General features: G+C 37.1%; 1 protein-coding gene and 1 long non-coding RNA gene across 3 annotated transcripts in view; both read right to left on the bottom strand.

Annotated features, from left to right (window-relative positions):
• The window catches only part of KCND2 (potassium voltage-gated channel subfamily D member 2), a 356,267-nt gene that overhangs the window by 208,886 nt on the left and 121,674 nt on the right, over positions 1 to 25,707 (bottom strand). The window lies entirely within an intron of this gene.
• LOC148112912 (uncharacterized) lies at positions 7,202 to 12,541 on the bottom strand. Its single transcript, XR_015728999.1, has 2 exons — positions 11,297 to 12,541; positions 7,202 to 9,662 (listed from the first exon to the last, which is right to left on the bottom strand). It is a non-coding gene; the product is annotated as an uncharacterized LOC148112912 (long non-coding RNA).

The raw sequence follows: 25,707 nt of genomic DNA, 5'->3' as shown, positions 1-25,707 counted from the left end.
ATTATTTGTTTTAGAGCTATCTTTCCCATTTTTATACCTTCCCAAACTATTTAGTCTATAATTTCCAGAATTCTCAGGAGGCATGAATTATCAGAATGCTTTTTTTTTAGCATAGTTTGGCATGATATGGCATCCATACTTCATTTCAGTATGAAATGAATCACTTTTGGAATATAGAGGTGTTTACGTTGAAAATTCTGAACTGAATGGGAAGCAAAAAAAGAAACAATTATGTGCAAAAACACAAAATGCCTTTAAATATAGATTACACAAATATGAGTACAAAACAATTAATGAACATTATTCTCAGGTACAGTATATTAACTGCACTGCTCAGAACTAGATCCTTTTAAAAAATTACAGTTTGCAAAGAATTCTCTATAGATAAGAGTATAATCAGTTTATAATCAAATAAATTTTAAACAGATCAGAGCTGTATTCTTGAGAGATAATAATTGAATATAAGTATTAAAAAACTCTATCAGGACATCCTTTGTGCATCTATTTGAATATTGTGCAGAAATGTGCATTTCTTGGGAACAATAGATACAATTCCAAAACAAGCGTTTACCTTTACAAAAATAAATCACAAACGAGTGACATATTACCTGTCTTTTATATTATTGCCCCATGGTACAATAGAATATTAAAGTATCTCAAATGATTGTAAACAATTTATTTCTAAATGTAAGATTTCATTCTTCAGAAGCACAGATGTTATCCTGAAACTCTCAAATGAAAAAGAAAGCATGCTTATTTTTCATATAAATTACTTATTTTATGTAAAAAATAATTACTTGCTTTTACTTGTAACCACTTGTGATTCAAAGGAATGCAGACTTCAGTGCTCAATCACAGGTCTTATTTTAGATTCTGTGAAAGAAGGATGAAATCTTACTGTTAGAAATGAGCTGCATTACACACAGGGGTAGAGAAGAAGAGAAACAGGAAGAAAAAAAGATAGTAGACCAGCATGTCATGATAATATTGCAAATGCTAGCATAAACCTAGATTGTGTGCCTAACTACCTTCACATCAATTCTGTCTTTATCTTTTTTGTTATAATTGCCCATGTAAAACAGGCATGTTGGCATTGCTTTGAACAAATGACATTCTGACAGAAGCTATTCTCCTAAACTCCCTGAGTCCATTCACTACGGGTACCATAGAAGTTCTGAATTCTCACCAATGGTGTTAAAGTTGAATTCTATCACATTTTAAGCCAATTGAAGCAAATCCTCATAAGTGCAGTATTGATAGTGGGGCACAAAAGATACTGTTTCCCAGTTTGATGTGGATGTTTCTACCTGTAGAAAGAACCTAACAAAAATCATGACATTCCTAATCAAGGTCACTAGAACGTTGTACATTACTTTTACTTAATCCTTTTAAGCATGAAGGCGGGTCAGAATGATAGCCACTGACAGTTTTAACCACAAAACATAATTACAAAAACATTTCTGGAATGAAATTAGAACTCTAATGAAATTAGTATTCTAATGTAGCTACAGTATATCTTGATATGACTAGTAGTTTCACACAGCCTCCTAAGAAAGTAAACAGAATGGAGACTTCATAAGCCTTATAGGGATAAAGGCCCAAATACTGCCAGCAAGGTAGTGTTAGGTAACTTATAATCACACATTCAATCACACTCAATGAAGCAGAGGTCTAGATAAATAGATAGAAGACTTGAGTGGACACAAAAATGAAGGATAAGTTGAATTGGAGAAAAGAGTTAATGGGTCTTATAGTTTAATTTATTTTTAATTTGATGGTTTTGTGGATTTGTTATTGAACTACTTTTAGTGAATAATTCATTCACATTTTGACTGTATTGTAATGTGTTTGGAATCATTTTAGCAGCATAGAAATAAATCAAGGCATTGCACCACTGTTAATCAACCCTGAAGTAGAGAATTTGAATCCTATCTGGGGCAGCCATTCTGATTATTGGAACAGAAACCTCTCAGAACAACTTACCGAGTCGATGCATCACCTTTTTGCTGACAAGTAAATTTATAGAAAAAGGAAGTGAAAAATACCTGAGCATTTTGGAGGTGACACCTCCAAAATACATTATCCCTCAAAATAAAGGTTAAATTTGTTACAGTTGAAACACTCACCTAAACAAATAAATATGTGTTTATTATTTACTGTGGCATTTTGAGAACCCCTGGAGATGGTGCCGCATTAGTTATGATCATTAGTAAAGTGTGCATTTTTCTTGAATGGTATTATAGTTTTTTAAAAAGCCCACTCATTTCTCATGGAGATGTTCTGCATGGCAAGGTTCTACAAGACCTGGCTAGATGTATAAGTTAGGGTGGCCCATCGACAATGACTCAAGTGAGGGGAATTGTGTCATTTAAGATACTGCACAAGTATCTTGTGCAGTGATGTCATGTTATGCCTGATGCAACTCTAGGGTTGCCAGGTCTGATTCCCAAAAATAGCGGACAAGCGGGGGTGGGGGGTGGGGGGGTTAAGTAGTAAAAAAATAAAAAAAAATTACAATTAAATTATATATTTTCTTACAAACATTTTAACACATATTAAAATAATCACTTCAAAACTTTACTTAAAATTCAAAACATCAATATTATTATATTATAATAATATGTAAAATATTAAATTACATTTTACTTTGCTGTTGTGTGTATTTTTTATTTGACTGCACAGCTTTGATCAATTCTTTGTGTTTAAGGAATAATTCTTTAATTTCAGTACAACGTTGAGAAATATTAAAAAATATAAATATAAAAGTTCACTTCGAACTGATGGTACAAGCAGTCGGTTACGTTCGTCAGTCCACAAATTTCCCATGACGCTGAAAATTCGTTCAACGTTTGCATTTGATACCGGAATTGATGCACAATACTGGAACAGTTTCAGTAAACTCGGAGCTGGCTCTTGAAAAAGTACGTCCACTTATCAAGGGCTGAATCGCCCTGCAGATGAACATAAACTTCTTCTAAGGCAGAAATTTCATCGAAGAGAGTGTTGGGTGGAAGTTCTTCTCACCATGGTGATAATAACCAAATGTTCGTCATTTCTTCTAAAGTTGGAGGATAATTGCGATCAATTAGATTGAAACAACTTAGCGTCTCATATACTGAATTGGTGAAATTATACCACTTTTCTAGGTACGCAATGGCTCTTTGATACACGTTGATGGCTTCTTTCTTGAACTTTTGCACGGCATTTTTTTTTTGATTTATATGCCGCCCTTCTCCGAAGACTCAGGGCGCTTACAATGTGCTCAGCAATAGCCTTCATCCTTTTGTATATTTATACAAAGTCAGCTTATTGCCCCCACAAACTGGGTCCTCATTTCACCTACCTTAGAAAGGATGGAAGGCTGAGTCAACCTTGGGCCTTGGCGAGATTCGAACCCTGCAGTAATTGCAGGCAGCTGGTCTTAATAAGCTTAATAACAGGGTGCCTTAAACCCCTGTACTACCAAGGCTCTCAGGCAAATGTTTTTTACATAAGGCAAATAAAACTTTCATTCAAAAAAACTGCTCATTGTATTTTTTGTCTCATTCTAATTTATGAAAAAAAAGACAAAACGCGATTCTCCTATCCTTATTCTCTTAGACTGAACAGCTTTAGATTACGTACCATTTCATCATAAAGCTTTTGAATAAAAAAAAATGTCCACTATTTTGTGAAAAAAAATAGTGAACATAATGTGAAAAAAGCGGACTGTCCGCTCAAATAGTGGACACCTGGCAAGCCTATGCAACTCCTGCTATTCCCATTAGAACACTCACAGCATAATGCTTCAGTCTGAGCTTCGAGATGCAACCCAACTCCCCTTTCAGAAACCATAACAAAATTGGCCTGTTGCATCAGTCAGGTGCAGCTTTTGCCTACCTCCTGGAAATGTGCTGGAGGAGGTGCAGGACCAGTCATGTCTTCACAGAAGGGGCTAAAAATGGTGATCATAACCATGCAATCAAAGCCTTGTCCCCTTTTTACATACATCACAACATCTGCATGGTTGTGGCTGTAATTTTCACTTCTTTTGACCCCCTTGTGCAGCAACAACTCAGAGTACCTCAACAAGATAAAAAGCCCCATTGTTGTTTCTCAAACACAACCCCTTGCACATACCTGGTACTTTTAGAAATAAATAAATGAAATCAAATATATTTAATTCATATGAAGTCTCTCTATGTATTGCAGTAAATCATGGCTTCTGACAAACATATGGAAAGTAAGCCAACTATGTTACAATGTGTGAACTTAAGGGCTGGTCTTTGTTTGGCCCAGAAAGCAATATAACTTGTACTGCTTACTTTGGATTGAATTTTGGTGGCTGGTAACAGCAGATCTTATTCGGTGACAGCTGCAACAGAAGTGACTCCCTCGGTGCCCGCGCCCAGGCTTAAACCTCTCCTCACAGCAAGGCATTACAGATGTCGATATTACTGATGGTATAGCTGACACCGGGGGTCAACTGTAGTCATTTTAGGGGCTAATGAGTCCAAGTGCAGGAAGGGTCCAGTCAGGATGATAGTGATCCCAGCCAACGCCCACAACCAGGCCGCAGTGGGAAGGGGGGGTGGAGATGGACCAGGGCGGTAGGCCAATCCTCGCCATAGCCCAGCTCTTCCCAAACCTTCCAGTCTCCACAAGATCTTCTAATCCCCCTTTAAATCCCAGGTCTTCAGAGGGGTCACCAACCGGGCAGCTCCAAATCAATCTGCCAGAACTCCCCCTTCCACAGTTGACAATAGACCAGTTGGAGAAAAGTCTGAGTTCGAAGAATTCAGTCAGGGTCATGCCACTCCCCTTGGCGTCGCCCCAGCGGCCGCCATTTCACTCCTGCCGCTGCAGCCAACATCCAACGTTGCTGCCGCTGCTGGCAGCCCTGAGCTTTTTCGGGGGGGGGGTGTCCAGCAGCGCTCCAACATGCCGCCATTACCACCACACCCCCACCCCCGTCTGGCCGCCGCTGGGGGACGCCAAGGCAAAAAGCACCGCCCCGACCATTTCCGAGCCTCCCGTCTGTGCTGCCATAGCCACCATAGCCTCATGGCGCTCCTCGGCTCCAGACAGCCACATGAGCGAGTCGAGAAAGCCCAAAAGCTCACAATAGGCTGTCCTCCTATTCACCTGCTGGGCCAGGGCCAACAGCTGGAAATTTGGCCCTCCAGGAATCCAAGATAGCGCCTACATTGCACCAAGACATCGGAGCTTCACCCGCGAGCCGCCATCTTTGAGCATCTAAAATGATTACTACATGCATCATGCATTTGGAATAATGAAAATGAAGTATTTGTCATAAGGTTGATGCCTATTACTTTGGGAAAATGAATTAATTGTTTTGCAGAGTTATTTATTTGGTAGCTAGAGACAATCAACTCCAGATAACTTTTTATTTAATTGACATAATGGTGGATTTCAAATCAAACTGACAAAAGTTTGAGGAGAGAAATATGAGTTGAAGAATGAAAAAGTGCTGCCCAGTCATTTCTTGTGAAATGGGTAGCTATATAAATTTGATTAATAATATAATAATAAATATAATATAATATAATATAATATAATATAATATAATATAATATAATATAATATAGTATAGTATAGTATAGTATAGTATAGTATAGTATAGTATAATATAATACCTTTTGCAATCAAATTCTAAACTTGACCCTGCTAGCCGTACATCCAATTTCTATATAATGAAGAAATACCCAAGCTGATTGATATATATTTTTCAGAATGCAATCAAGGACGAACCATTTCATGCTCAGTCTTAATTTTGCATACGTTTTCATAAGAGCCAAGAAAATCTTTCTCATGTGGTACTCTACTAAATAAGATATAATGCTTTCATTATTTTATTACTTTTTAATTTTTTCTCTGATGCTACACGTTTTGCATTATTTTTTAGTCACAAATTAAGCTGAGACCTTAAAAAAAAGTATCTAAAAGTATCCATTGAATTTTCCTTGCTCACTAAATATTTGGAACCTGCCTTAAGTTTAATTGCTATATAGCAGTGATGGCTAACTTTTTTTGCCATTGCGTGCCAGGAGTGGGGGCAGGGGGTCCACACTCCTAATTCTATGTGCCCCGCTCCGTGCATGCGCGCATGACCCCTCCACACTCCCCCCGTTCCTGGCATGCAATGGCCTGGTAGGCCTGTTTTTCTTTCTCACCTGGCTCCTGGGCCTCTCTAGGAGTCTGGGGAAGGCAAAAACAGCCTTCCACACCTCCTCCCCCCCCCCGAGGTCCTCTGGAAGCTGAAAATGGGCCGTTTGACAACTTCCAGTGGGCTGAGTTCACATGCCCATTGATATGGCTGTGGCACGCATGCCATAGGTTTGCCATCACGGCTATATAGCATTCCACATCATGCTATTTTTCAGCATGATTCATGATCTGGGGTTACAATTCAGACCAGATGAATTTATACATTATAAATTGTATCTAAAACACACTTTCCAAGATTTGAAGCTTTGGAGTTAATCCATTCTGATTTGTTTGTTTGTTTTTAACATAGAGTATGATTCAGAAACTCCTTTCTTGCATGAAAGACTTCTCTTGTAACATTAAAAACCCTGAGTGATTTTCTGGGGTGCTTTTCTCCTGTTTTTTTTTTTAATGTGATCAGAACTTGTTAACTATTCCTTCCTAAGTAGCCTAGTGTGCAATATCTCCCTAGGGAAACTCTGGATAAAGGGTGAAATCTGTGACCACAGCAACTATCTGTACCACATGGCTACGCAGGATTTATTCTAAATCTTAAGAGACAGACAGAGAGAGAGAGAGATGATGGTCTCATGCTTTACAAGAGGTGGAAAAAAGAAGTTGACTTTTTCTCCCAAACCTTCATATTCCCATAATGCCTTATCACTTTAGTTGGTAGATGGTATTTCTGATATCATCCAAATTTCAGCACAACCTTAATTTAACTCAGGCCTGAGAGTCTGATCAATAATCTTTTGCTATTCTTTATTTTGTGTTGCCCAAGTCTTATCTAGAGCTTTCTCAGAGCAGTTTCACATTGATTTTAAAGCCACATTGATTCTGGTAATTCTTTGCATTTGGAATTTGACTGAGATTCACTATTGTTCAGATAGTTAGTATAAGAATGGCATAATTCCATCCCCATTAAATGTCATGAAAATTATTGACAATATTCTTTGCTAGCAATGAAATGATTGACATTGAGAAATGCCTTAAATTAGATTTTACTCTTTTAATATTATATTGCTTGGAAAAGAATAAGAAAGTGAAGCAGAATGAAAAATACCTTGTTTTCTTTGTATTTCCCTTCTCTTTTTTTAACACCATGAAAGTGAATTAAAACTTACATGTTTATCCTAAATGATAGAAAGTGCAGACAGATTTTTGTTAACCCATATCATTAATAGCTTCAATTTATATACAGAAATCTTAACATTAGAAAAAAAAACATAGATTGCATTTTTTTATTTAAAAAAAAATTAAAGGAAAGCTGATCATCTGCTGTCCTATAAATAATTAAGCAATGAGTCATTGGATAATGAGTCATTTTGGTGGCTATGTAATTTCTTATAATATTATAACATTTTTGAAATCACTACACTTGGATCCAGAAGATTAAAAGGAGAAAACTCCACTCTGATTTTGCAAAAAGAAGAAAATGCAGAGGTCACTTTCTTTGCATACCATAAGGAGAAACACTTATAATCTAAACCTAGAAATAGGTAAATCTCTGTTGGAGCGGCACTACCTGAGCCAAGGTGAGGGGGGAGTCAAGCAAGGAATTAGTCTGGAATCACTATGTAGGCACAATGTCAAGGTCTGACCCACCCTCAAATGCTGTTGAACCTTATACAGTCTGGCACAGGTGCACACAGCCAGTTTGAGAAATCAGAAGAATAATAATCAGAATAGATCTGGAAGATCCCATTGTTCAAGTCTGTCAAGATTTTTCTGGATTCTGAGCTTGTCTTCTGGGGTGTTGGCTATTCATGCCAGTTTACAGTAGTGTCCTCTGCAATTTTGATGAGTTCCTCTTCTATTCCCTTATCTAAGTTATTTATGAAGATATAGAGAATAGAATAGGATAGGATAGGATAGGATAGGATAGGATAGGATAGGATAGGATAGAATAGAATAGAATAGAATAGAATAGAATAGAATAGAATAGAATAGAATAGAATAGAATAGAATAGAATAGAATTCTTTATTGGCCAAGTGTAATTGGACAAATAAGTATTTTGTCTCTGGTGCATAAGTTCTCAATGTTCATACAACAACAAAGTGATAGGTCATATATCATAGATCATACCAGTAGTTACAATCATTAATCATAAGATTCAACAACAACGTGACAAATCATAGCTACCAGTAGGAGAAGGTAGTAGGAAAGATGAGAAGATGAGAAAGACAAGAAGGATAATATTAATATAGTCCTATTACAGGGGTAAGGCTTAAGACAATGCTGTATGAATTAGATGTTCAGCAGAATGATGGCATGGGGAAAACTATCTTTGTGTCCAATTGTTTTGGCATGCAATGCCTATAGCAGCATCCAGAGGGGAGAAGTTTATGTCCAGGATGTGAGGGGTCTGTAGTTATTTTATCAGCCCTCTTTCTGGTTCATACAGTGTACGGATCCTCAATGTAAGGTAGGCTGGTTGCAATAGTTTTTTCTGAAGTTTTATCTATCCATTGAAGTCTGTTCCTGTCCGGTTTGGTTGCTGTGTAAAACCAGACGGTTATTGAGGTACAAATGACAGACTCAATAACTCCTCTGTAGAACTGTATCAGCAGGGCAATCTGATCTTTCTGAGTTGATGCAGGAAGAACATTTTTTGTTGTGCTTTTTTAGTTCTGATGTTAGGTGTCCATTTCAAGTCCTTGGATATTCCTGTGTTATAGGCACACACCTAAAATTCCTGTGTTATAAGAATGAGCAATAAAAACTAATTGAACTCTTCAAATGTAGATCTGGTTGCTCCCATCTGACAAAGTTATTGCCAGGAATATTATTTAAAAGATCCTGTAAAACAGATTATTTAAAACATGAAGATCTGAATGATCAATATCTAGATAATTTTGACAAATAGTGTGCTCACTGGAGACATGGGAGTGGATTTTCAACACAGCATTTCTTGTACGTCACACAGCAATTTATTTATTTTTAAATAAGTGAACTTTAAAAAAAGTCTACCCTAGATAACAGTTTTCTTTCTTGGTAGATTTGTTCTTTATACTTAGCTATGGACAATTTACACTTTAAGGAATATGCAAGGGTGTCTAGAGGTGTGTCTAGAGGTGTGTCTACCCTAAAAAAAAAACCTCAAAATGCCAGCCACAACGAGTATCATGACACACAAAAAACCTGGAGGAGCTTTGATCACACCATTGCAGCCAGTCACTTGACTTTTTACCCATATTCTGCAGGCATCCTGAACAAGAAAATTGTTAGCATAAAACCTATCAATATTCAGTTTTAAAATATAATGTGTTAAAATATGATACAGATAGTCCATGACTTACAACCGTTTGTTGTATGACCGATGTTATAATGGTGCTGAGAAAAGTGACTTATGACCACTCCTCATCTTACAACTGTTGCACTGTCCCCATGGTTATGTGATCAAAATTTGAGTGTTGGCAAGTGGCATGTATTTCAGGAAAATACACTTAAGAACCTAAACAGAGAAAAAATATTTTCAGGAAAATAAACTTAAGAACTTACACCGACTTTTCTCACAGTATTCATGTCAAGACTGAGTCAAACTTTCACCTATATTCTGCTTTGCTCACAGCTTGACAAGAATAGGGTAGTGGTAGATTAGAATGCAAGGCTGGGAGGAATGGCATCCAAGCAACCTCGGTTCCCATTGCTCCCCCATCAAGGACACCCAGAGCAAATGTCACAGCCTGGCCACTGGTTCTCATAACAAAATGAACAGAAGTGATTGGTGAACGTAATAGACTGTGGGTGGCCCATGGGGAAAGGGGGAGTGAACTATGCATGCTTTTGCACAGGAAGCCAGAGCTGGTTTCGTTTCTTCTGTGCCAATGGGATTTATTCAGTAAAGTTTATACTAGTGGTAAAATAATGTCCCAGGAATTTCTTTTTCTGGATTCTCCAACTGGACAGTGGACAATTAAACCTGTTGCACAGGAAAGTCCATTAGTCTTACAACACATTGCCTTCAAGAGCAGTCCACTGTCATCAGGGCAATAATCCCCATGTCTTTCATGAATTGGCCCAACCCTATTCTGAAGCCACTCAAGCTAGTAACCAGAACCACATCCTATGGCACCTTGCAGAAGAACTCACACTTGCGGGTTACATCTCCCAAAATATACATCTCTAATATGGTTCCTTTAAATATATGCATTATTGAGATTAAATTCCACTGACAATTTTAAGAATGTACAATACAGGCAATGTCTCCATTTGAACCTAAAAGATCATACCAAATATAGAGCATCAGTCAATGCTAAAAATACATGCCCAATAGATTCTTTGCCTTTATACTATTTCTGGGTCATCAAGATATCTTTCTAGGAAAGATGTTTTATTTTTGGCTAGAGTCTCCCTCTCTGAGATTGAGTTGACAAACCTGAAATCCTGCCAAAGTGAAAGACCAATTTAAGTTAACAATTGGGAGAACAACTTGGGTTGGTGCCATGAATGGGGCAAAGTGCACAGATTATAAATTATTGAACGTATCAAAGAATAAAATGCAAAGGAAAATAAAAATAGTGGAAAAATGGGTAAGGGAAAAAAAGAGAGACAGAAATATAGGATAAAGGGGGAAATCAAAGAAAAGCATTAACTTCTAACTTTTTTCAATGCACGAAAAACAATAACACTACAGATTCATTTTTTTTAAATTTTTGCATATGTAATATGTACTTAGGAGGGCCTTCTCTGTGGCTGCCCCAGCTCTCTGGAACCAGTTACCTCCTGAGGTCCAGACCATCCCCACACTATTGGCCTTCCGAAAAGTGGTGAAGACCTGGCTTTTCTGGCAGGCCTGGGGCCGTTGATCTCGCTCTTGCGATCCGGCAAGATCCGGCCACGAATGGTGTGAATGAGTTTTAATGTTTTTAATGTTTTTAATTTTTAAATGTTTTTTATAATGATTTAAAATGCATTGTGACCCGCCCTGAGTCTTCGGAGAAGGGAGGCATACAAATTGAATTAATAATAATAATAATAATAATAATAATAATAATAATAATAATACTGACAGGCACTTGGTCCACAACACACCCGACATAACAATAGTTGAAAAGAAAAAAGTATGGTTCATTGACATTGCAATACCTGGTGATGCACGGATTGAAGATAAGCAGCAAGAAAAAATCACAAAGTACCAGGACTTGCAAATTGAAGTTGAGCAACTATGGAAAAAAAAATCATGTGTTGTCCCAATTGTAATTGGAGCCCTTAGAGCAATACCCAAAGGGCTACCCCGCTATTTAAAAATTCTAAATTTGCCAGACTTGAACATTTTGACTCTACAAAAAAACCACCTTACTCGGAACAGCTTACATCCCCCGACGATACCTTAACAGTTCCTAGGTCCTTGGTTAGGACTCGAGCTGTTGAGCTATTAACCAGCCTCAAAGGTTGTGAATCTCACTAAAGATTAAATAACAACAACAACAACAACAACAATAATAATACTAGCCAGCTTTTTTATGAGAAAGATGTGTCTTGTAAGTTGCGTCATTTTTCAGAACATGGAAAAACTCACAAGCCCTTGGCTATTGTGGCATTTTAAAGAGCACCTTTGTAGAGCAAGACCAATCCTTTTCTCTTTGGCAGAAAGAGAAGTGAACTGCTCTGAAATTGTGGATACTATTAACGGAAATAATAGGTTTCCAAACTGTCCACTGTCATCCAAACAGTGTTGAATGACAGAAAAAGAATGTTTCCTTCAAAAGTGCAACAGAAAATGAATGAGATTAAAATTACTCAAGGGAAAAGACAAACAAATATTATTGATCGGCCATGGAACCACAGTGTAATCTGAAGACACAATAAAGAAAACAGGTGCTGCATAGTTGATGTGGACATGGTAGATTTGTTTACTTTGCTTATTTCACTTTGCTTATTTTGTTTTCTGTTGAGAAAAATATATTTCTTTGGGACCCTGTTTCCCCCCAAATAAGACATCCCATGATAATAAGCCCAATCAGGCTTTTGAGAGCATGGCAATAACGCCAAGCACTTATTTCAGGGTTCAAAAAAAATATAAGATAGGGTCTTATTTTCGGGGAAACACGGTAGTGCCCACACTTTAATTCCAAAATCTGCTCCATATTAAAAAAGATATTTAATGAATATTGCATTGTACAGAATTATGAATTTATTTTAAGGCATATGTAAAAAGATTTATTTCAGTTGAAAAATTACAATACATAACTTACCAAGTGATCATATTTTGAGATCTTATGAGCTTTATGAAAACTGAACATAACTAAATATAGGTAAATTAAAGGCAAATGTTACGCTATACTGATCCTCTTTTTAATACTACTTAATAATATTGCATGCTGGTTCAGATCTTCCAATATTTCATCCCACCCATTTTTATTTTGTGCGGCTCCCCTTCCCTGTGTAATGTTCTCTGTCTATTGATCATGCTTTGCCATGGTTATATCCAGGCTACAGAGAACAATTTACACCTCCCTGCTGTTCTCAGATACCAACCCTACTACCACATATGGTTCTGCTAGGTTTTGTGCAGCATCACTCAAAATATATCAGAAGATGATCTGTGCTACAAATTAATTTTAATGAGCACCAAGACCTTCATTATACAGTATTTTATAGTATAATATATTTAGTTTTTGTTTTTTAAAATCCCAATTTATTGTTTCCATTTTATTTTTTTAAAAATATATTTCTTAGTTTTTCTATCTGGTATTTTATCATAATAAAGGTTGATTGATTAATTGCCATCATTACATTTTTTTTTTCCTTTATGACTTATAGAACTCTTCAGGGTTTATAAACACTGGCATTTTCCCATGCCATTGCTAAGCAAATCTTGATCTCCAGGAACAAAGGAAATGGAATTACACTGCATTGCGATACATTGCATTTAGTATTTTTGTTTGGTCTGAATTCATACCTAGGTGTACTAGAAGCCCCACTTATTCCAGCAACAGTCCTTGTGGGAGTTTTTGCTGAAAGAAAGTGATTGACCCAAACTTACCCACTGATCTTTGGCATCTAAGTATGGATTAGTATTCAAGTCTTGTGTTTCTTAGGCCATGTATTTTGTAAATCTTTGTTACTTGCCAAAGTATATTTTGGTGTATTTTGTGCTTTGTCCTTTTTGTTTTCTCATGCCATCATATCTTCTCAGTCACAAATGTCCAACTGTAAATTCACTAGGCGAGGTAAAGATGGTACAATTAGTTGGCTGCTTTACAAAATATCATCTATTTTGATAAAGAATAATAAACTTTCTAATAAATTGCCTAGAAATCTTTGGGGTCTTTTAAAAAAGAGAGGCCCCAAAAGTTGAAAAAAGGCAAAAAGGGAAACATTTTCTGCTTGAATCTGAAGATGGGAAGAGAAAGTTTGGCCAAACTGCCAGATACTAGGATATGTAATTATTAAATTACTTAGAAATGTCATTGTATAATGTTTCTTTTAGTATGGATTCTCTGCATTGGTTGCTGGATATGAATTGACTAATTAATCTGCTATAATATCACCATTTTAATGTTTTTACTTTTTTTTTTTTTTTGCATTTTAATATATTGTATTAATGTTTGGTCACTTTTGTGAAGGCTTTATATTTGTTACAACTGACAGTTAAAACAATAAATACATTTATTAACTGACTGCAATATTTCAGAAAAATCCCATGAGTATGGCAGCAGCAAATGAGAGTGGATGTTTTGGAGCAATTTGCTAAAGGAATCAGAGGGCATTACTAGCCAGAATGGCTCTTCCAGACATGCTTGTATTGTTTTTATGCCCACACTGGCTTCCTAATCTTGCCGTATGTTAAACTGAAAAAAATCCCAGTTTAAGAGTTGTCCATGTATTCTTATTTCTGTTTAATCCCATTGGAAAATTGATACTTGATTATTTCAACTTGATTTTATTTATTTATTTTATTTTTTCAGATTTCTATACCGCCCTTCTCCTTCCGGACTCAGGGCGGTGAACAGCCAAATATAAAACATTCATACACAAAAGTTAAAATAGATTTAAAATAATTAAATAAAATTTGGCCCATAATTTAAAACATTTCAATTAAAATCAATATCAAATTTAAAACCAACTATAAAATCAGGACAGTCCTGCTAACTGAAAAAAGTAGGTTTTAAGGGCCCGACGAAAAGTCCGGAGGTCTGGGATCACTCATATCTCTGGGGGTAGCTTGTTCCAGAGGGTAGGTGCCACCACAGAGAAGGCTCTCCCCCTGGGGGTCGCCAGCCGACATTATCTGGCCGACGGCACCCTGAGGAGGCCCTCTCTCTGGGACTGGCCGGTGGGAGGCAATTGGTGGCAGAAGGCGGTCCCGTAAGTACCCCGGCCCTAAGCCATGGAGCGCTTTAAAGGTGATCACCAACACCTTGAAGCGCACCCAGAAGTCCACCGGAAGCCAATGCAGCTCACGCAGGAGAGGAGTCACATGGGAGCGCCCCGTCGCTCCCATAATCCCCCGCGTGGCCGCATTCTGCACCAGTTGGAGCCTCCGGGTGCACGCCCATGTAGAGAGTGTTACAATAGTCCAGACAAGAAGTGACGAGTGCTTGAGTGACCGTGCGTAGGGAGTCCTGATCCAGAAAGGGGCGCAACTGGCGTATCAGGCGAACCTGATAGAAAGCCCCCCTGGCCACAGCCGTCATATGCTCTTCTAAAGACAGCTGTGCATCCAGGAGGACGCCCAAGTTGCAGGCCCTTTCCGTGGGGGCCAATGATTCACCCCCAATAACCAGCGATGGCACCAGCTGGCTATACTGGGACGCCGGCAGCCACAGCCACTCGGTCTTGGAAGGGTTGAGTTGAAGCCTGTTTCTCCCCATCCAGACCCGCATGGCCTCCAGGCACCGGGACATCACTTCCAAGGCATTGTATTAAAACAGAATATTGGTCTTATTCTTTAAAAGCCACATCTCAAGATTTATGAAAAATAGCCTTCTTAAAATGAGAAAGGGGGGGGGGACATAAATGGAAAGAGATAAATTACCGTGTTTCCCCGAAAATAAGACGTCTTATATTTTTCTGAACCCTGAAATAAGCGCTTGGCCTTATTGCCATGCGCTCAAAAGCCCGATTGGACTTATTATCAGGGGATGTTTTATTTTGGGGGAACAGGGAATTGGCATGGTAGTGCTCTAACTACAAGCTTATCCCTGACAGGTAGTGGATTCAGGGTGCCAGAAGGAACAAGGAATAGAATAGGGCTGGGCAACATTTTGATGCACAAGAGATGCACTCAACAATTTGGGGCTGGGGCTGGGGCTGTACAGTAGGTAGGCAATATCACACACTTGGTCAGAATGAGCTTTCCCAACTATGTTTCCATGGTGTTTTTCATTATGTAATTGTGGAATGTTTATTCAAGGCTTACATCTTAATTTACATGTAATCCTCTCAAAACTGTGCCCTCCATTTACTGCCTTTATAGGCAGAAAGAATTCTGGGAACTGAGGAAGGAAATTCAAGGGACACAAGTTCTCCTGTGACTGCAAATCGGCCATCTGAGCACTCAGGGCCACCTGCAAGGAGGAGTAAAAAAAAAAAAAAAAAAAAGTCAAGATGGCAGCAGTGACATCATAGCTATACTCTTATTTTATACACGTAAAGGGTCAGGCCTTGGCTTATGCAGTTGTGGTTGCCATATTAGCATTTATCACCTCCCTTCTAGATATACCTCCCAGAGCTAGCGAATTATTTAAAGTTTTTTTTTTAAGAAAAAGCAGAACTAGGGAGAAAGAAATAATTAAGAGATTGTACTGAAATATTTGAGATACTTCATATTACAAATTCTGCAAATTTCCTTCTACAATTTTGCTGAACACAGCAATTTACACACACACACACACAGAGTCTCTTGGGTTATTCACTACTTATTCCCAAAATAGCCATTAAATAAAGATTGTGTAGCTACCATATGCTGTGTGTGTTGACTGACAACTTTACTGAATAAAACAGCTGGTACATAATATTTAGCTTGATTATTTTACATGATTTCAATTTAATTTCAATGGGTACCATGTGTACAGGCATCAAATAATTCCAGATCTGACAAAGATAATCTCCTATCTATTTAGCAGTTAGCAGTGGAATCTTTCCCACTCAGTGGGACTACCTGTGAATTGGAAGGCTTAATATTTCTGTATTCATGCAAATGGTTGCAGATATCACCGCAAAAATATGGATATCTTTTCAGGTTAGCCTAATGATTAGCCAATGTTGAGCAGGAGCTTTTTTTTTTTTTTATCATTTTAGTCACATAGAGGAATGGACTTTTAGAAGACTTTCTTTGTTTTTCCATGAATAGCTTTTTAGATGTCATTGTAAAGTTGCTCCTTGACTCTTTTAACAGTTCTTTGAAATTCTTTGTTGAGTTCCTCAGTTGTTTTCCTTTGCTTCAGCTTCTCTTCTGTTCTTAACAGTTTCCACCATTTATTTTAAGGACAGCTCGCAGACGATGGTCTCAGGAAGAGCAAGCTCCTGTGTAACTTGAATGATTTTTTAGATTTAGGGATTTTTTATAGAAGATAGCAATACCATCCCCTCTACTGATTTCACGGTCGGACCGGTAAACATGATAGTCACTTACTGTGGTAATGGAGTCTGACTTCTAGTTTTTGTTGTTCTTGTTTCTTGACCTTTGGTAGTATCTTTCCATACTCACCCTTAACACTACTTTGATTTCCAGAGTTCTCCTGGTTTCCCATTAATGATATTCAGAACTTCAAAGCAATTTCTGAAGTCTTCCTTCAAAATAGTATGCCTGTGTTCAAGTTCATAATATAGAAGCTGGTTAGCTTTAGTTTTCACTTTTACCTTGACTTGGAAGTTGCACATGAGTGGTTCCTGATCTATTTCACAGTGGGCTTCTTTGTTGAAGTTTTCTACCTTCTTATCAGTTTTATTTCTATTAACTCCATCTGGTGATATATGTGTGTGTGTGTGTGTGTGTGCGTGTGTTATTTTGGGTTTTTAAAGACTGTTGGCAATAGATAAATATATATATTAGCAGAAACTGGTTTAAATCATTCTCCTATTCATTTCTGTTCTTAGCTCATAACATCCATTTTTTCTATTTTTCCTATTTCCAACATGGCATTCCAGTTTCCGGTCAGAAACCTGGCCTCTCTGATCTATGCAATTAATTCATCTAATCCTCTTGGAAATAATGAGGGAAAGTATTACTTATATAAAAATATGATTTCTCCTGACAAATACTATGATTTTAATAATTATGTTAATTAGTAATTCATATTCACAACTCATCTAAAGATATCATTAAATGTCTTTACATCCATGTTGATTGCATAAATATTCCATTACTTTTGATCACACATGTACTGTGCAATTAAATTGTTTTTTTTAAATCCATACCAATGATTCAACAACCATTAATGCTAAAAGAGCAGTCCTTTGAAATGTCTGCAGTACTGATCTTTAATTAATTCATCAATAGTTATATGGAATTTTTGTCTTTTGGATTCTGAAGCCTATGGTAGTACTAGGTTTTAATCATATTACCACATTAACTGTTATTTTCATGTTGACCTAACATTTACTCAAGTATTCAGGGCAGCAGTGGGATTCCAAATCTTTTCCTTCCGATTCTATGACAGCTCGCTTTGTGCACCTGGGTGCCTAACGCATGCTGTGCACATGCACAGCACTCAAAGACCGTCCTCGGTGTCAGTGCTGGTGAGCTGAACTGTTGTTTAGCTCAGCTGAGCCGTGGCAATCCGCTCTGCCGCATGAATCAGTTGAGCTAAAAAACAAGGGAATATAGGACAGGGAAAGGCAGGGGCAGGAGGGCAGGACCATCCAGAAGTGGTATTTGCCAGTTCTCCAAACTACTCAAAATTTCCACTACCGGTTTGCTCAAACCATTCCGAACTGGCTGAATACCACCTCTGATTCAGGGACATTTCCAAAAGGAGGGCAACATTAATAAAATATATTTGCAACTTTGTTTTTCTTTCATAATGGAGTTTTTTCGCCCATAAAATAAGTGTAAATTACAGTGAACGACATTTATTATAAAAGTTCAGGAATATGCAGAATAAATAGGCAACAAATATTTTTATGTGGCAAATTTCTGTATTTCTCCCTTTATCTATAAGATTGGTTGTTGTTTTGTTTAGGAGTGGTATTTTCTCCATCTAGTTTCTATAATCCAGAGTTGTTATTGGAATAAAGTATGCTTAGAAACCTTTTTTGGAGATTGTAGAATAAGGAATATTCTATTGCCGTTGGAGCATTTCAGTACCAGCTTACTATCTGGAGAGTCAGGACAAAATGTTCATAACTTTGGCCCTTTTTAGTATAAAACTAAATGAATGTTTGATAATTGTAAACAAGCTTTTACACCATAGTTCCATTTCTACTTAAATGCATAATAAAGATTCTAAAGAGCCAGAAACTCCAGGGAGTTTTAAGAAGAAATTCGCTAGGGGTGTCTTTACCTTATGTTCAATGATCAACACAGACTGTTAGGGTGTGTGTAAAAAGTATTTGTTGCTTGTGCAACGAGCAGAGCAGAAACACACAGGGAAGGAGATAAACGTACAGCTCGTGTGAGAAAAATACTTTATATACAAGATAAGAAGCAGTCTCGGTGTAGGTAAAACAGTCCAAGGTCATAAACAGTAATATCAGTCCAGTAAGTATCTTCCCTTACCAAAGCAAACAGACTTTAGTAACTCTTGGTATACAGTACCATATAACAATCAGCAGAAAGATGCAGGAAGCAACAGGATCATTCAGGAACACTCAGGAAGAAAGAATGCTTCTCTGTGCTGCTTATTTATGCACTATAGCCTAATTACAGGGTTCAGCAAACCCTGATTACGTGGCTCAGTTGTTCTTAAAGAAACAGATATATTGCCTGACCAACAGGTTAGGAGTAAGCTACAAGCTGAACCTAACACAGACAATTTCTAATTTCATATGAAGAATGTCTAATTCAAATTGCCCTTTTTTCTTGTGGTTATTATTTCTGCTTAAAAAATTAGTACTTTCTAATTTCATTTGCAAAATTACTGACAATTTGAAAATTAAAAGTCTGAATGTCTGTTTTCCAGATGTTGAAGAATAATGTTTTAATCTGGGTAGTCATGTTGTTTTAATTCTATTTTTTAAACTTAATGTATTGGATATGGGGTAAACTGCCCAGGGTCTTTTTGGAGTTGGGTAGCCTTAGCAAATAAAATAAAATGAGAATTAACATGACTATGGCTTACCAGTGGTCTTTTGCTTTCTTCCTTTATTTGGGACTTTTGTAAGCTGCCAACAAAATATATCTATTAACCAGTGGTGGAATTCAATTTTCTTTTACTACCAGTTCTGTGGGCGTGGCTTGGTAGGTGTGGTGGGCATGGCTTGGTAGGCATGGCAGGGGAAGGATATAGCAAAATCTCCATTCCCTCCCCGCTCCAGGGGCCAGCCAGAGGTGGTATTTGCCAGTTTTCTGAACCACTCAAAATTTCCGCTACTGGTTCTCCAGAACCTGTCAGAACCTGCTGAATACACCCCTGCTATTAACAAATTATTAATATTTTAAAGTCTCTGGAGGAAGGTGGGGTTTTTGTTTTTTTTTATGGAAGAGCAGAAAAAGGAAAACATACAATAGCATGAAAAATGCATGAAAGAAAAAGTTGATTGATTTGCTTAACTGAAGGCTTTTGTCAGAAAGATGAAGCCCATCTGTAGCAAAAAGAAAAGATATTAAGGGGATCTTTAGAAAGCTGCTATGGTACAGATGGTTAAACTGAGCCTTAAGCTTATTTCCTTTTAGCAGAAAAACTGTTCATGGATGTAAGCCATAATTGATCATAACAAGCACGTATTATCTATAAATAACCTAATCAACATTCAGCAAGTAGTTGCGTAAATGAACCCATCTACACATTGCACCTTATAATAAGCCACTACAAGACTAATGACTTATTATTGCCATAGGCAATGAATGATTAATTAGTCAATTCAATTTTTAAGAGTTTAATTGCTACCTTTCCTATTTTCTGAAGGTTATGCAGAATTAATGCTATGTTGACATATTCATATTAATATGATACTCTTTTGTTTACTGGCAATGAAATTAAACTACAGAGAACATCTAAAAACCAAATTGTGTGGTACATAATAATAATTGTTTCAGAATTATTAACATTATTAAGCTTTTTACTTTTTTCAATTTTTTAAAAATTGATTTTGAAAGCTATAATTAGGGGGTCCCTGTAAATGATATTTTTCTGATTTTTAGTGTTTTGTTTTGCAACCTTAAGCTCCTGCTGCCTCATGTGGTTCATGCCAGCATGATACTAAACTGTTTTAGCAGAATCCTGACTGAGACACTTGGGTAGCAGTATTCAGTCTAGATTGGAAGCTACCACTGGAGGAAATGGCCCACTAGTGAATTATTCCCACCCCTGGAGTCTCCCATCATTCTATTCCAGAAAAACAATGGCCAATCCTTTCCTTCCAACAGACATGTCTGACTGGGCATATATCCTCTGATATGCATTAATTAACTTATTTACAGAACGTAGACTAGATGGCTGCTTATCTCATATAATGATCCTAGGTGGTTTATAACAATCAATAAAAACTGAGATTAAAAACAGAACTGACTTTCCATGTCAATGCTAGAGGAGGAACCAGGTTTTCATGCCCTTTCAGAAGGCTAAACAGGCAGCCAAGTTTTATTGCATTTTCTGTCAAGTAGCTGGAAAAATTATGTCCCAAAAGTTATTGGGAGAAAAAAACAATTTAAACCCCCAAAATATATCTGTTGGGCTTCAAATCAGGGCTGTTCTACATGTAATGCAAGTGTTATAACTACTGTACTAATAAGAAACAGCTGCTGTGACAGATTCTGCAGCTGACATTATTCAAGAAATGTAGAATATATGCAGGTATTTCTAGCCTAGAAGAAAGTAAATTGCATCCAGGACCAAACCAGGAGAATATTATTTTGAAAACAGTGCAGGAGAACATGACTGAAGATAGCATTAATGATGAGTGGATATATGGGGAAATATGTACTAAAGCTGTTATCTATTTCTGCCATCCCAAAAGGGTTGCTGATTTATATTGGAAATGGGGTAACCTGGCAGTATAGACAAGTCCTTAGGTTTTTGCTTTTATTGATGGGTCAGAAACATAGACTTAGTATGTTACTGACTTCATTTTCCATCAGTCAATTGCTGCCTTTGGTGTTCATGGTAAATAATGCTTTTGTGCTGGCCCTGTCAACACGGTAAGAAGCTCAGTTTACATCTCAGCACTCTGAATATGGGCGTAAGGCTAATATTATTTTTAAATTCTACATGATGGAGACAGGTTTAAGTATGAATGAATGGATATTAGGTCTAGCATAGACTTTGGCTCAAATTTTTATTGCTCCAAAAGTAGAGCTGGAGTGGCAAGGTTACTTTTTTTTTCTTTTTCTCTGTGCTGTCTGTCTCTGAGATATTGCATCTCTCTGCGCATCCTGCTTCTATTGGCTCTTCTAACTAATAAATTAACACAGAATATTGCCAGCAAGACCTAATCCCAGACAAACCAATTTGTCCCAGTGATAAGGTGATCCTTTCCAAGAGGGGTCAGGCTTTTTACCAGCTATGACAACTGCACTCCAGAAAACCCAGGGATGAAAGAAAACAAAGCTGTTGCACCTCTCCAAAGCAAAATTTTAATTCTTCTGAGTCATGCCAGAAGATATACTTTGCTAATGTGTCCTGCCCAGTATGGTATCCGAATGTTGGACAGTGAGATTCTTATTAGGAGAGGCCAAATTTGCTACCTATCTATACTAGACTGTAACTTGACAAAATCCTAATGGATTTTCCAGGTGTTGGAATGTAGAGTAGCCTCTGCCAATTGTTTGGCCATTGTGTTGTTCTCTGGCTTTGCTGACATAGCTTGGTTAGAACCTTTACTAATTCTAATACTTACCATAACTTCTGTGGGTATTCTTGCAGGTTTCCAACTTGGTACTGACCAGAGTGCTGATTTATCTTCTAATATTAGAGATTCTAGTTAAGTAGGGAATATCTTCTAAGGCAGGAGTGTTAAACTCGATTTCATTGACAGCCGCATCAGGGTTGTGTTGGACCTTGGAGGGCTAGGGTGGGTGTGGCCAGGGTGGGCCTGGCCAGCTTGATGTCACTTGTGTCGGAGGGCTTTGCCAGCGAAAATGGGTTCCCTAGCTCAATTTTTGGCCACAATAGTCTCCTGCAGCCCACTTCCAATGAAAGAAGAGGGGGCACATGGTCCTCCAAAGGTCCATTTTCACTGGCAGAGGCACTGTGGGCTGGTCCTTCACTGTTTCCCGGGTGGCCCCACGGGCCAGATCTAAGCACCCTGCGGGCCGGCCTGTGGGCCTTGAGTTTGTCACCCCTGTTCTAAAGTATCTTGGATGTTGAAGTCTACTGGACAATATTTCAGAATAATCCATCCATTATTTATGAAACTTATATTGTATCTTATCTGACACAAAATGATTCTTGTGGCATAAAATGATAAAATAAAATAACAAATATACAAATATTTATTTATATTAAATGTTAATATTTTACATTCAATATAAACTATTAAAATTAAGATATTATTAAAAATTAAAAATATATAAACCACAAGGCATGGAAAGAGTGAATAATGGATAGTATAAGGCACACAGATACATAGCAGTTTTGGAAGGAAATCTCATTGCTGGTATGCTGGGCAGCTTTGTAATTCTCCAGTGGTTACAAATCTTTTTTTTTTTTTTTAAAGCTTATTTTGTTTTGTTGCTATGCATATCTGTGTTGGACTAGTCCTCACTATATATCTTTGGGGTCATTGTGTTTATATGTCTTCAAGGCTAAATTGGTCTCTTGAAAATTACAGGAAGATTGGATTTATTTCTTTGCTCAAAGAAATAGTGTTTGCTTGCTATCTCTTTGGAAAGATGGGATTATGCTTGGTCAAGTGGATATTTCTGGTTCCAGAGGATTCTAGTTTACTCTGTATTTGGACAGAAATACAGTTGGCAGTGTACGTCTTGTGTGTCTGGATTTTCTGCAACAGACAATATTTGATTGGCTTGCAAACTATTGGCCTGATTTGGACATGGGTTCTTTTGTGATTATTCTTAGTGTTAATAGACTATGATAAAATTTGGAAAAAATGTGCTTTCATTAGCTTCACTATCTTGTAACACAAATTCTTTAGTTATAATTCCAGATTTGGGATACTTCCCAATGATTTAGAGCAAAAGTGATTCAATAAGGAACATTTTCCAGCAGTTTGGCAGTTTGAGTCTCACCATCTCAAGGTTGACTCAGCCTTCCATCCTTTTTGAGGTCAGTAAAATAAGGACTGTAGATGATTTTTTGGGGGGGAGCAATATGCTCATTCTGTAAACTGCATAGAGAGAGCTGTAAAGCACTGTGAAGTGGTATATAAGTGGTAAATAGCAATAAGTGTTACTGCTATTTTTTTTAATTCATAACACTGTGAAAAGTAGAGTCAGTTAAGTGAGAAAAACAAAGATCTTGATCTGAGGATATGATTTTCTTTATTTTTCTTTTTAATCACTCCAGATGTAAAGTTTAAGAGTTACATAAAAACAAACAAGGATATAAATTTTATTTTACCAGTTTAGAGTACTCTTTAATCAAGTCACATTTCTCTTTAAATATAAATGATGGCTTAACTAATATAGGATTTCCTACATGTACTTGCATTACAAATACATGCTCAGGACTTCTTCTTCTTCTTTTTTAAATGACAGCATTATTAGCTGCTTAATTTTAGTCGAACTATGCTAGGGTCTCCTTGGTAATGCTGAAAAGAAAACCAAAGTGGTTTCATATAAAATTAATACATCCAATTAACATCTGAGCCCTCTGTTAATGTAGGTCATTTGCTAGAAAAGTGCTGAAATAAATGGACTTGTACAAGCTGAGAAAGAAGAGATAAGCAGTACACAATGAATTTCGGAAATCTGATTTAACGTATCTGAATTACTCTGAGTATATAAAAATAATCTGCCCTGATATTTTAAAATAATCATATAATATTAGATAGATTTCTAATATAAATCTAATATAAATCTAGGAAGGAAGGAAGGAAGGAAGGAAGGAAGGAAGGAAGGAAGGAAGGAAGGAAGGAAGGAAGGAAAAGAAAATACATCAGGCAAAAAATACACACTCAAGGAAATTATTGGAAGTCATTAACTGTGTCTCAAGTTTGGTACTATCACACCACCTGAAAAACTAAAAAAGGCAGCTTATTCCACAATTCCTGTCCACTTCACGGTTATTTCTTTTAGGAGTTTTAATACTCTATTTTAATAATCTGCCACAATCCTAATTAATAGTCTGTGGCCAGGGATGAAATTAACTTACCTTCCCTAACGGTTTGTAAATGTGCTTGCACGTGCCATTGTCTACACCTGTGCAAAGCCTTCTGTGCATGCACAGAGGCTTAAAATGTCGCAAAAAAGTGATCTTGTGACGTCCGCGCAGGTGGGCGAAGCCTCCCGCAACCGCCGCTACCGGTTCGCCCGAGCTGGATAGAACTGGCTGAATTTCAGCCCTGTCTGTGCCCAGAAGAATTATAAAGTGTATCTGTCTTTTGAGTAAAAACAAATTGGTCAGTGACAAATAAGATAAATAAAGTTCTAATTACATAAAATGGAGCTCCAATAGAATTTACATATAGAAAGGATATAGTTGTATGCTTTTAGAAATAAGTAGTATGATCATAAAAAAACTAGATTAGGCAAATTATGATGTTTTGATTGTGCCTTGGCTACTAGTACCATGGTTATTAATAGTTTGGTACCTAAGATAGAAACAAAATTTGATTCTGGACTATGCAAAACACATTTACAGATCGGTTTCATAGTTCTGAGTATATCACTGTTTAAAAATATATTCAGTAGCTCCATCATATGGTATTGACTGCTGCAAACAGAACAAAGAACATCAATCTGAGCTGAAATTCTCATGTATCTATAAATTTTCTGCTTGCTTGGCCTTAAATCTCCTTTCCAGTTACATTAAAACAAAATACAAGCAAAAAAAAAAAATCTACCCGATCATAAGTGGCATTTGTAAAACTACATGTATTAGTAGACTCACTCCAGCTGAAATGATTGCAGGTTTAATATTCCTGTAATCCTGTATCTCAAATGAAGTAACTGCTCAGCAAAACAAAGCCTATATAAACTCAAAAACATATGAAGACTTAGGTAATTGCATCAAAAAATATGAGCATTTCAAAGTAATTTATAAAAGGATTTTTGATAGTAATTAGGGAATATATTTTGAAAATGTTAATCATGATGTAGGTAACTTTTATGCTTTTCTGAATAAAACTTTAATTAGGAGGGTATACACAGTTTTGCCATGCTTTGCATATATGGTAATACAGACAATAAAAATACAGGGGTTCATTAAAGTGTTCAAAGAGAACTGAATACCCTTCACTTCTCCTAGTAAGTGTTCTGCAGAGAGTTAGAA

Source organism: Pantherophis guttatus, chromosome 7 (assembly GCF_059756535.1).
Source record: "Pantherophis guttatus breed Tessera chromosome 7, ASM5975653v1, whole genome shotgun sequence".
Classification (NCBI taxonomy): Eukaryota; Metazoa; Chordata; class Lepidosauria; order Squamata; family Colubridae; genus Pantherophis; species Pantherophis guttatus.
The sequence above is the reverse complement of the archived record's forward strand: the minus strand, read 5'-3'. Positions and strand labels throughout refer to the sequence as shown.